Raw genomic sequence first — 10,207 nt, 5'->3', positions numbered from 1 at the left:
CTAATTAATATCTCGTGATTTCATGTTTACTGCCTAAAGAGTTGGTAATGTAGCTGACTATGAAGTTTAATTGACTCAGACTAACAAATTTTGAACTAAGTATTTCCACTCACATCGTACAAAGAAAATGAAGAGTCCACGGTGCTGAATAAAACAGATAAATGCCAGGCAAAACGTCGATGCTGCTGTGCAGGCGCGGAGCCCTGTTACTGCTCGCTCTCAGCAGGTGGCCGGAGCGGCGCCGGCCAGGCGGCTGGAGTAGTCTTGCGGATGGCATTCCACCGCTCGCCACTCAAAACACTCGCGCTGTGTAGCTCGCCAACGCGGAAACACCTCCACTATAACTTATCACGACTCCTTAACTGGTGTGCCTCGTTTATAAATAAGCTTCTTGCTTGCGCAAATAGTTGTCCCATTTTCATAAAACTGGTGGGGTCCAGACAACTTCTACAATAGGGCACGAGACAAGCAAACAGCCTACACCACCAGCTGCAGAAATGCAGCTCTCTTGTAGAGTTTCATGTAAGCCGTATTTTGATTCCATTTTTCTCGTGATTTTCAGACAGCGAACTGTTATTAAGCTCCCTGTAGGGAGTCGCGCAAGTCTACTGACTACATTTTGACAGTAAATGTCCTAAAATTGCGAGAATCGTGTTGATTTTAAGGTGCATGATGAAGAGTACCAGGCAGCATGATAGTCCTATTTACGACTGGTGCAGAAAAAGTATAATTCCTGATAACTCAATACATGCAAATATTTTCCCAATTTAATTGATCCCGCCAATATATACACTTTCACCGGGGAATATTTTCTTAGGCTTACCTCATACGATGCGTTCTTCAAATTCTAAGAGCAGAGACTCACGTGATTTCATCTCCACTGTACTGCCATCCGTTTACTTTCGTTGAACACATTAACATTCTAAAAGAAGCCGGAAAAATCTCTCATAAATCATGCAGCGCTTCTTATACCCCTGTGAAAATCTTCAGTTAGTGGGACTTAATTCGTAAATAGCCTATACACAGAATTCTCACGTTTTGTCATTTCTCATTGTCACTTCCTCTTTTTGCCACTTCATTCAAAGATAACTAGCCAGAGAAACATGGTTGAATGATGGAATGCATTTGTCGCACACAAGCAGTAACGCGACTTTTCGCTTGGGGTGAAGCATGCAGCTACAATTTCTCGTAAGTAGAGTCGCTTGGTTCTCACAATAGATGACCGTGGATTTCTTTACAGGTTTTTCGCACTATTACTGACCTATAACCTGTATCATTCTTTGAGTAGCTGTACAAAACTGTCAACATTGTATCCTAAATCATCATATAACGCTAAAGTGATTTCTGTGACTACTAAAAAGATTGATATCGCCGACGACAGAATTACATGAGCACACAACGTCGATGTCTTCAGCGCCCATACTAAAGCCCAGTGAGACGAATGTAGCAAAAACGAGAACGAATGTTAAAATTGAAGAATAATAAAGATGAATTATTTCCAAAAACTTCTCTTGCGACACACACAAACAAATAAACGCACATACTATAAAAGGACTATACAGATAGACTCATAAGGATGGCTGATATTACCAAAATGGGGACATTACATCCTAGCATCATGTTAAAATGAAAACACTCTTCAACATTCCTAGCAACTCTACAGATGAACTGCGAAAAGAGTAAAAATGCGCAGGATGGTTTCTAAAAGAAACTTAGTAATCGGTTTCGTCTCACTTACCAGTGCTGCGGCGGTGCACACCCGATATAAACTTACTGCAAACAATCATTTCATTCTGGCAATGCATGTCTACCTCTGCAGAAATTCTGACATTCCTCTATATCCGGCAGCATTCTAAAACAAAAGAAATTGAAACAAAGACAATGATACATAATTTTAAAGCATTTTTTAAAATTGCTGTTCTGTTTAAAAATTAATCGTTAAGTAATCAGAAGCGAATTAAACGTAGACCTACAAGAAATTACTTCACAATATTTTTACAAACTCTGGGCTTACACCATAACAAGAAAAAAGTTCATATAAACATATACCCATGAACTCTTGGTTTATTAATGAAACTTAATGAAGATTTAAGTTCAACGTATCATTTACGAAATGTTAGCTTGAAAGTGTTATCTCATAAAGTCATAGCAATGTTCAAAACGTCTTTCTCTTACTTCCAAGTTTGCATGCACTCGTTCAGTTATGGACTGTCGCACCATGACAGTATCGAATCGTTTCGCCAGCATTATCACACGTCGATGACGAATTTCTACATACAGGTTGCATTTACCCATTATTGAAGATGACCCCAGAGACAAAACTTAACTTCTGAGGTCATCAGTCACCTAGAACTTAGAACTAATTAAACCTAACTAACCTAAGGACAGCACACACATCCATGCCCGAGGCAGGATTCGAACCTGCGACTGTAGCGGTCGCTCGGCTCCAGACAGTAGTGCCTAGAACCGCACGGCCACTCCGATACTGGTCCTCTTCTAGCTATCTATGTGTCACAGATACCAGCCAGTGCACCTCCAACAATGAGACTAAAATGTGTTGGAGCTCCATCATGCATAAATTACAGGTTTCTTCTTATTTTCAGAGGAAAACCGTCTAATAAGTGTTATAGAGTGCTGTCAAAGTCCCTGTGGACAGAATATGTGGATGCTACGATAAAATGGATAACATGCGTCAAAATCTTCTATAAATGAGTGCAACACATTGCCATCTAGGATGGAATGGGTGCAATGAGTCCATGTCTTCTTCGAATGACTACATAGAAGTTGTTGGGTTTTATATGGAAAACAGATGAGCCGAAATTTTGATTAATAACTTATAAACGGAGGACTTTCATACATACGTTTCTACGAGCTTCCTTTCTTGTTTTGGCGTAAGAAACCCTTTCTCAGAGTTTGTCAATGCATTTTTAAATCATCCTGCAGAGTCATTCCGTCTCACACTTAGGAAGTGAACATTAGGTGATGATGCCACCCTACATGAGATTCTAAAGGAGATGCTTCATCAAGTGTCAAGTGTGTGTACATATGTCCTATAGAAGAGGGTGCTGAGTGCTTGTACAGTGCAGTGTTGAGTTTGTATTGTTGTAGAAGGAAAGGGAGCGGCTGAAACATCGTGTCGGTATACTGCTCACTCCTGAAGCGGGCAGCCGGATAGGTCACCAGCAACAATGTCACACGTTCACGATCAGTGGAATACTATGAGGAGACTTGGACTTTAACACAGAATGTTGGCACAGAGTTTGGTGAACAGGACTTGATATCACCATCTCTCTTACACTTGCCGGCCTAATACCGGCGCTGAAAATCGCTTCCAGGGCTAGAATTCAAACTGGCTCTCTCCTAGAGTATTAGTCTTTGCAGACCCCACCAAAGAAAAGTTAACGGAGCTGAGTAAGATAATCAAGCTGGAAATTCTCTTTTTCACCTAACAGTTCAAGAACAGCTGTTATCGCAGTTTTCTTGCCCAGCACACCTAGCGTGTTGATATCGGTATCATCTGACTTAATTGGAACATGCAGTGAGTCCAAAAAGTATTCGTCTGGTTGTAATTTTTTTTAAAAAAACTAAGTATGTCACGTGAAAGGAAGGCAACATAAAATATGAACATCCAGTCATATGCAGCGAACCTTGGTAAGTCATTTTTATTGATGGACAAGGAAATAAATACATCCATAGCAATAACCAATTTGACAAAATGGAGAATTTATTCAAGGGAGACTTCAAAAAGTATTCGTCTACTCATATTTTCTTAGTTTACAATCTGAAAATGTGACTTCAGTTACAAAAATTAATATATAGTGGGGTTTCCCTTTGCAGCTATTACTGCTTATAGTCGTCTGGGTATCGACTTGCCCAAGTTTGCCGTCAGAGAGGCTGGAATTTGTCCCATTCGTCTTGAAGTGCTTCTCTTAGGTCTGTCTTGTTAGAAATGTGGCTACTAATGATGCTATCTTCCAGGACTTTCCAGAGGTGTTCAATAGGATTAATGTCTGGGCTCTGAGGAGGGATGTTAAGTTGTTTTGGGGTACTGTACAGGAGCCACAGCCTTGTATTTAGGGCCGTATGCTTTGGGTCGTTATCTTGTTGAAAAATGTAATTTCCTTGCAGACCTAATTTTACGGCTCTACGATTCAGATTGTCCTTTAAAATGTTGATATACATATGGTGATCCATTGTACCTTCTATGAAAGGTAATTTTCGAACACCTGCTGCACTCATACAGCCCCCACCATCATGGAGCCACTACTGTGTTTAACCGTTGGCACAAGATTGCGTGGCAACATCTCCGCATTCTTCTTACGCCACACCATTCGTCTGCCATCCGACCCGAATACGTTATATTTACTCTCATCAGAAAATATTACTCTATTCCAGATGTCTTCCTTTTTTAAATCTATATTCCACCGCAAAATGAAGATGTTTCTTGCGATTCTGTTCACTGATCCAAAATTTCTTGCGCGCTACACGGCCGTGATACCCATACGTTTTGAAGGTATTTAATGGCTCTGAACACTATGGGAATTAACATCTGAGGTCATCAGTCCCCTACAACTTAGAACTACTTAAACCTAACTAACCTAAGGACATCACACACATCCATGCCCGAGGCAGGATTCGAACCTGCGACCGTAGCGGTCGCGCGATTCCAGACTGTAGCGCCTAGAACAGCTCGGCCACTCCGGTCGGCTGAAGGTATTTCTGATTGTGTTGGCACATACCTTCTTTCCCCTAGACTCTTACTCCCCAGCAAACTTAGGAGTGCTGATTTTAGGTTTCTTCTTCATTTCCCTCATGATAAATCTCACGCCTGAATCAGTCAAGGTGTGAGGGCGTCCGGTACGTGGTTGGTTTCTTAATGATTTTGTTGCGCAAAACTGATCTATTATCAACTGAACCGTCCATCTAGGTCTACCGACTACTTTAGCAATCTCGTAAGAAGATTTGCACTCATTATGTAAGCGCAGAATAAGTTTCCTTTCGATCAGAGTCGTCCTATTACCATTACGGCCCATGGCGCTAATTGCACTGTATCGCCGCCGTTCAGAACCACAACAAGCGATAGAGTGGGGCCGCGCACGTTTGACTCCAGAGTGTGCCGTGGTTCAGCGTTATAGTTTAATCACTGCGCGCAGAATTTCGGCATGATCAGATGGTGGACGGATGCTTATGAGATAGTTCTTGTATTACATTTTCTATTTTGTTAACCTTGCTGTCGATGTGGATTTATTTATTTCCTTGCTTTTCAACAAAAATGACTTACCATGATACTTCTTACATGACTCACTCTTTAGATTTTGTATACATTTCTTTTCATGTTACACAGATTTCGTTTTCTAAAGTATATGCACCTAGACGAATGCTTCTTGGACTCACTGTATATCTTCTAACTGCACTGGTAAGTCATAAAGACGAAGCCTTTCGTGGCGGATTTGTTGTCCTGAGTTGCCTCCATGCACTTGTCACCTAAACTCTCTGCCAAAATCCGAGCTTTCGATAATATTCACCACTGCTTTGCCAGAAAAGTAACTGACAAAGAAGTAACGGAATATTACTACGTAAATAATAAATGTAAATGTCGTGTGACTAGGGCCTCCCGTCAGATAGACCGTTCGCGGGTGCAAGTCTTTCGATTTGACGCCACTTCGACGACTTGCGCGTCGATGGGGATGAAATGATAATGATTAGTACAACACAACACCCAGTCCCTGGGCGGAGAAAATCTCCGACCCAGCCGGGAATCGAACCCGGGCCTTAGGATTGACATTTGTTGCGCTGACCACCCAGCTACCGGCGGTGGTCACTACGTAAATGATGTAGTATTGTTACTGCTCACTAAGTCGTGTCCACTGCGACCAGCGATTATAACGACGAAATCTCATCCATGGCGTCTTTGTTTCCGCCACAATTTATAATTCAGAACATACTGCTATGCAGTGTCTCAGTATCAACTGTCCGCTTCCAGGCACTGCTGAGTGCGTATCCCGTATTTCTATCAAAACTGTTGCCGGGCGCTGTGGCCGAGCGGTTCTAGTTGCTTCAGTCCAGAACCGCGCAGCTGCTACGGTCGCAGGTTCGAATCATGCCTCGGAATGGATGTGTGTGATGTCCTTACGTTAGTTAGGTTTAAGTAGTTCTAAGTTCTAGGGGACTGATGACCTCAGATCTTTAGTCCCACAGTGCTTAGAGCCATTTGCACCATTATCAAAACTGTTGATGCACATTCAACTTTCCACCGTCTCTTTGCATAATGAGCCCCTACAGTTTGAAGCGTGGTCTAAAATCCTTGTCAGCTCAAACAAAGTCTTGTGCTTTTTCGTAAGGCTGAAAGGCTGTGTTCCGTAATCGCAGATGTTTCTACACTACTGGCCATTAAAATTGCTACACCAAGAAGAAATGCAGATGATAAACGGGTATTCATTGGACAAATATATTATACTAGAACTGACATGCGATTACATTTTCACGCAATTTGGGTGCATAGAACCTGAGAAATCAGTACCCAGAACAACCACCTCTGGCCTTAATAACAGCCTTGATACGCCTGCGCATTGAGTCAAACAGAGCTTGGATGGCGTGTACAGGTACAGCTACCCATACAGCTTCAACACGATACCACAGTTCATCACGAGTAGTAACTGGCGTATTGTGACGAGCCAGTTGTTCGACCACCATTGACCAGACGTTTTCAGTTGGTGAGAGATCTGGAGAATGTGCTGGCCAGGGCAGCAGTCGAACATTTTCTGTATCCAGAAAGGCCCGTACAGGACCTGCAACATGCGGTGGTGCATTATCCTGCTGAAGTGTAGGGTTTCGCAAGGATCGAATGAAGGGTAGAGCCACGGATCGTAACACATCTGAAATGTAACGTCCACTGTTCAAAGTGCCGTCAATGCGGACAAGAGGTGACCGAGACACGTAACCAATGGCACCCCATACCATCACGCCGGGTGATACGCCAGTATGGCGATGACGAATACACGCTTCCAATGTGCGTTCACCGCGATGTCGCCAAACACGGATGCGACCATCATGATACTGTAAACAGAACCTGGATTCATCCGAAAAAATGACATTTCGCCATTCGTGCACCCAGGTTCGTCGTTGAGTACACCATCACAGGCGCTCCTGTCTGTGATGCAGCGCCAAGGGTAACCGCAGCTATAGTCTCCGAGCTGATAGTCCATGCTGCTGCAAACGTCGTCGAACTGTTCGTGCAGATCGTTGTCGTCTTGCAAACGTCCCCATCTGTTGACTCAGGGATCGTGACGTGGCTGCACGATCCGTTACAGCCATAAGGATAAATGCCTGTCATCTCGACTGCTAGTGATACGAGGCCGTTGGGACCCAGCACAGCGTTCCGTATTACCCTCCTGAACTCACCGATTCCATGTTCTGCTAACAGTCATTGGATCTCGACCAACGCGAGCAGCAATGTCGCGATACGATAAGCTGCAATCGCGATAGGCTACAATCCGATCTTTATCAAAGTCGGAAACGTGTTGGTACGCATTTCTCCTCCTTACGCGAGGCATCACAACAACGTTTCATCAGGCAACGGCGGTCAACTTCTGTTTATGTATGAGAAATCGGTTGGAAACTTTCCTCATGTCAGCACATTGTAGGTGTCGCCACCGGCGCCAACCTTGTGTGAACTATCTGAAAAGCTAATCATTTGCATATCACAGCATCTTCTTCCTGTCGGTTAAATTTCGCATCTGTAGCACGTCATCTTCGTGGTGTAGCAATTTTAATGGCCAGTAGTATATGTTACAGTGTTAGATGTGCCACTTAAGTGCAGCACAACGCTGGGAATAAGTTTTAATAGACTATCCCACGCAGCTATTACCACATGCGTATGAAATATTGTACATATGCAGAAACTGTTGCCATGAATGTCCTTCACAGGGCGCAACGCCGATTTGATTTTTTTGGGCGCCCGAAAGACGACTTTAAGATGTCTATTTAAGTTTAGTATTTTACCCATTCTCAGCAACTGTAGTCGTATGTAATGACATAATAAGCAACTATTTACGTGAAAGAAATTTAATTCCTTTACCGGTTTCCGGCATTTAGTGCCATTCTTAAGGAGGTCATACCTATCGCATTATTTGCTAGTGTCAGCAATAAAGTGTATACAGCAGAATGCCATGGTCATATTGTTCACAGTGTCTGCACCAAACTAACTTTGCGTAGACTCCGTGAACTACATGACCATGGCGTTCTGCTGTATGCACTTTATTGCTGACATAAGCAAATCTGAATGTGACTGGTGAGAAACTTCGTAGTAATGTGAAACTGTTTTCTTTGTTTGTTAAGGATAAGCTTTTTACCTCACCAACTAACTACATGCCTCTCTCTTTCTCTTGGGTAATTCATATTTTCGTGATGTACTTCCGACAGTTCTGTGTTGTCTTTCAGTGCTGCTCTTGTGTTTACATGTGCTGCCGGTATCCTGTTGTTTCTTCTAGTAAAAGTAAAATAGACTTTAAATTAGTGAAGAAAGCTTTTGATTGCACTATTATTCGCTACTTTCTGGAAAAATTGTGTAAAATGCCTGGCAAATAGAGAAGTTAAATTTGAAAGCAAGTTAAAAGTGTTTCTTGTGGGCAATTCCTGCTCTCAAATAGACTTTTTATTTAAAAAACATGTAATTTACGCACTGTCTCAGGGAAGAATAAAACTTGTACGTAAACGAGACTGCAGTTGTAAGAGTCGAAAGATAGGAGAGGGAAGGGTAAGTGAGAAGGCAGTGAGACAAGTTTGGAGCCCATTCCCCGCGTCACTCAGTTTGCACACAGAGCAAGCAGTTGATAAAACAAAGGAGAAATTTGAGAAAGGAATTAAAGTCCAGGAAAAAGAAAAAAATTAAGGTTTGTGATGACGTCCTACTGTCACAGACAGCAAAGGACCGAACGATGAGTAGTACGAAAGTAAAGTCTCTTGAGAAGAGCATATAAAATTAAAATTGATAAAGGAAAAGCAAGATGAATAGTGCATAATCACATTAAATCAGGCGATGCTGTGGTATCAGATTAGGATATGAGAAAAATGACGATGACTGAAGTAAGGAGGATATTAAGTGCCGCCGGTCAATAACAAGGCACGCTTTTCTGCGAAGAGAAATGTATTAACATCGAATACACATCTGCACGAAAGAAATTATAGCATAGTAATTTACATTTTTCGCTTTATTTCTGCTGCTACTGAAGATGAATCGCACTCAAATATAGTTTCACTATCTGGCTTTGTTTCGTATTAACCTAACTAAAATCAGATCTGAAACTCGAGAATCCATTACGATATAAATGACTTCCATATAGAGTTGTCGGGAAAAGAGGGTTGGAAATTAACATCCGTCGATGTGAACTAACAAAAAATGCTGAAGTGAACATGAATTAATCGACTCACTCAACGATGCAAATCGTATAGCTTTGCAAGTAAACGTTTATCTGCGACACAGAGTTGCCACGTTCACACTTGCTCTGTTGTTTTAATATGATATTCGCTATGCAAAAAAAGTTATCAAAGAGAATCATCCTCTGATACACATAAAATTTCCTTTTTGTTGTGGAGGTTCCTGTGAGTTGTGTCAGGAACAGTCATTGAAGCTCTGCGACACTTCGACGAAGCACGTAGTCGCCATGTTCTTGTGATGAGGCAAGAGAGTATCAAATATTTCTGTTTCACCACGACAGTCAGACTCTGCTAGCGTTTTCCACCAATAGTCGACATCATCGCTTGAAAGCGACGAAGTTCTCCCAAATATCACAGAGTTTTAGCGACATCACTTAACGCAAGGCCGAAGAGCATTATCAATAGTTACTGTGTCTGGAATGCCTTAGAAAGCATTCATCTATTAATGCAAAAGTGTGCCATGCATCATAAAACAAAAATTAAACATAAGTTTCATACAGTACACTGAAAATTACAAACATCTTCACAACTGTATTTCACTAGATACCATGCAATGGGGATCACGACCTTTAATTTGATAAATAAGCTGTCTGGAGAGACGATTCAGCTTCTGTCGTGCACAAATGAGTTTTCTAAGGCTACATAAGAGATTTCCAATCTTTAGTAGCAGTGAGTTAGGTTCTACACCATGTAGTTACGGATGGTATAACTACTGTCAGCATCATCCAAGTCTGAATCGGTTTCCAATCAATTTGGATCCAAGAAGCTTGTC

This window comes from Schistocerca nitens, chromosome 2, assembly GCF_023898315.1.
Source record: "Schistocerca nitens isolate TAMUIC-IGC-003100 chromosome 2, iqSchNite1.1, whole genome shotgun sequence".
Lineage (NCBI taxonomy): Eukaryota > Metazoa > Arthropoda > Insecta > Orthoptera > Acrididae > Schistocerca > Schistocerca nitens.
Note: the sequence above shows the minus strand (reverse complement) of the source record.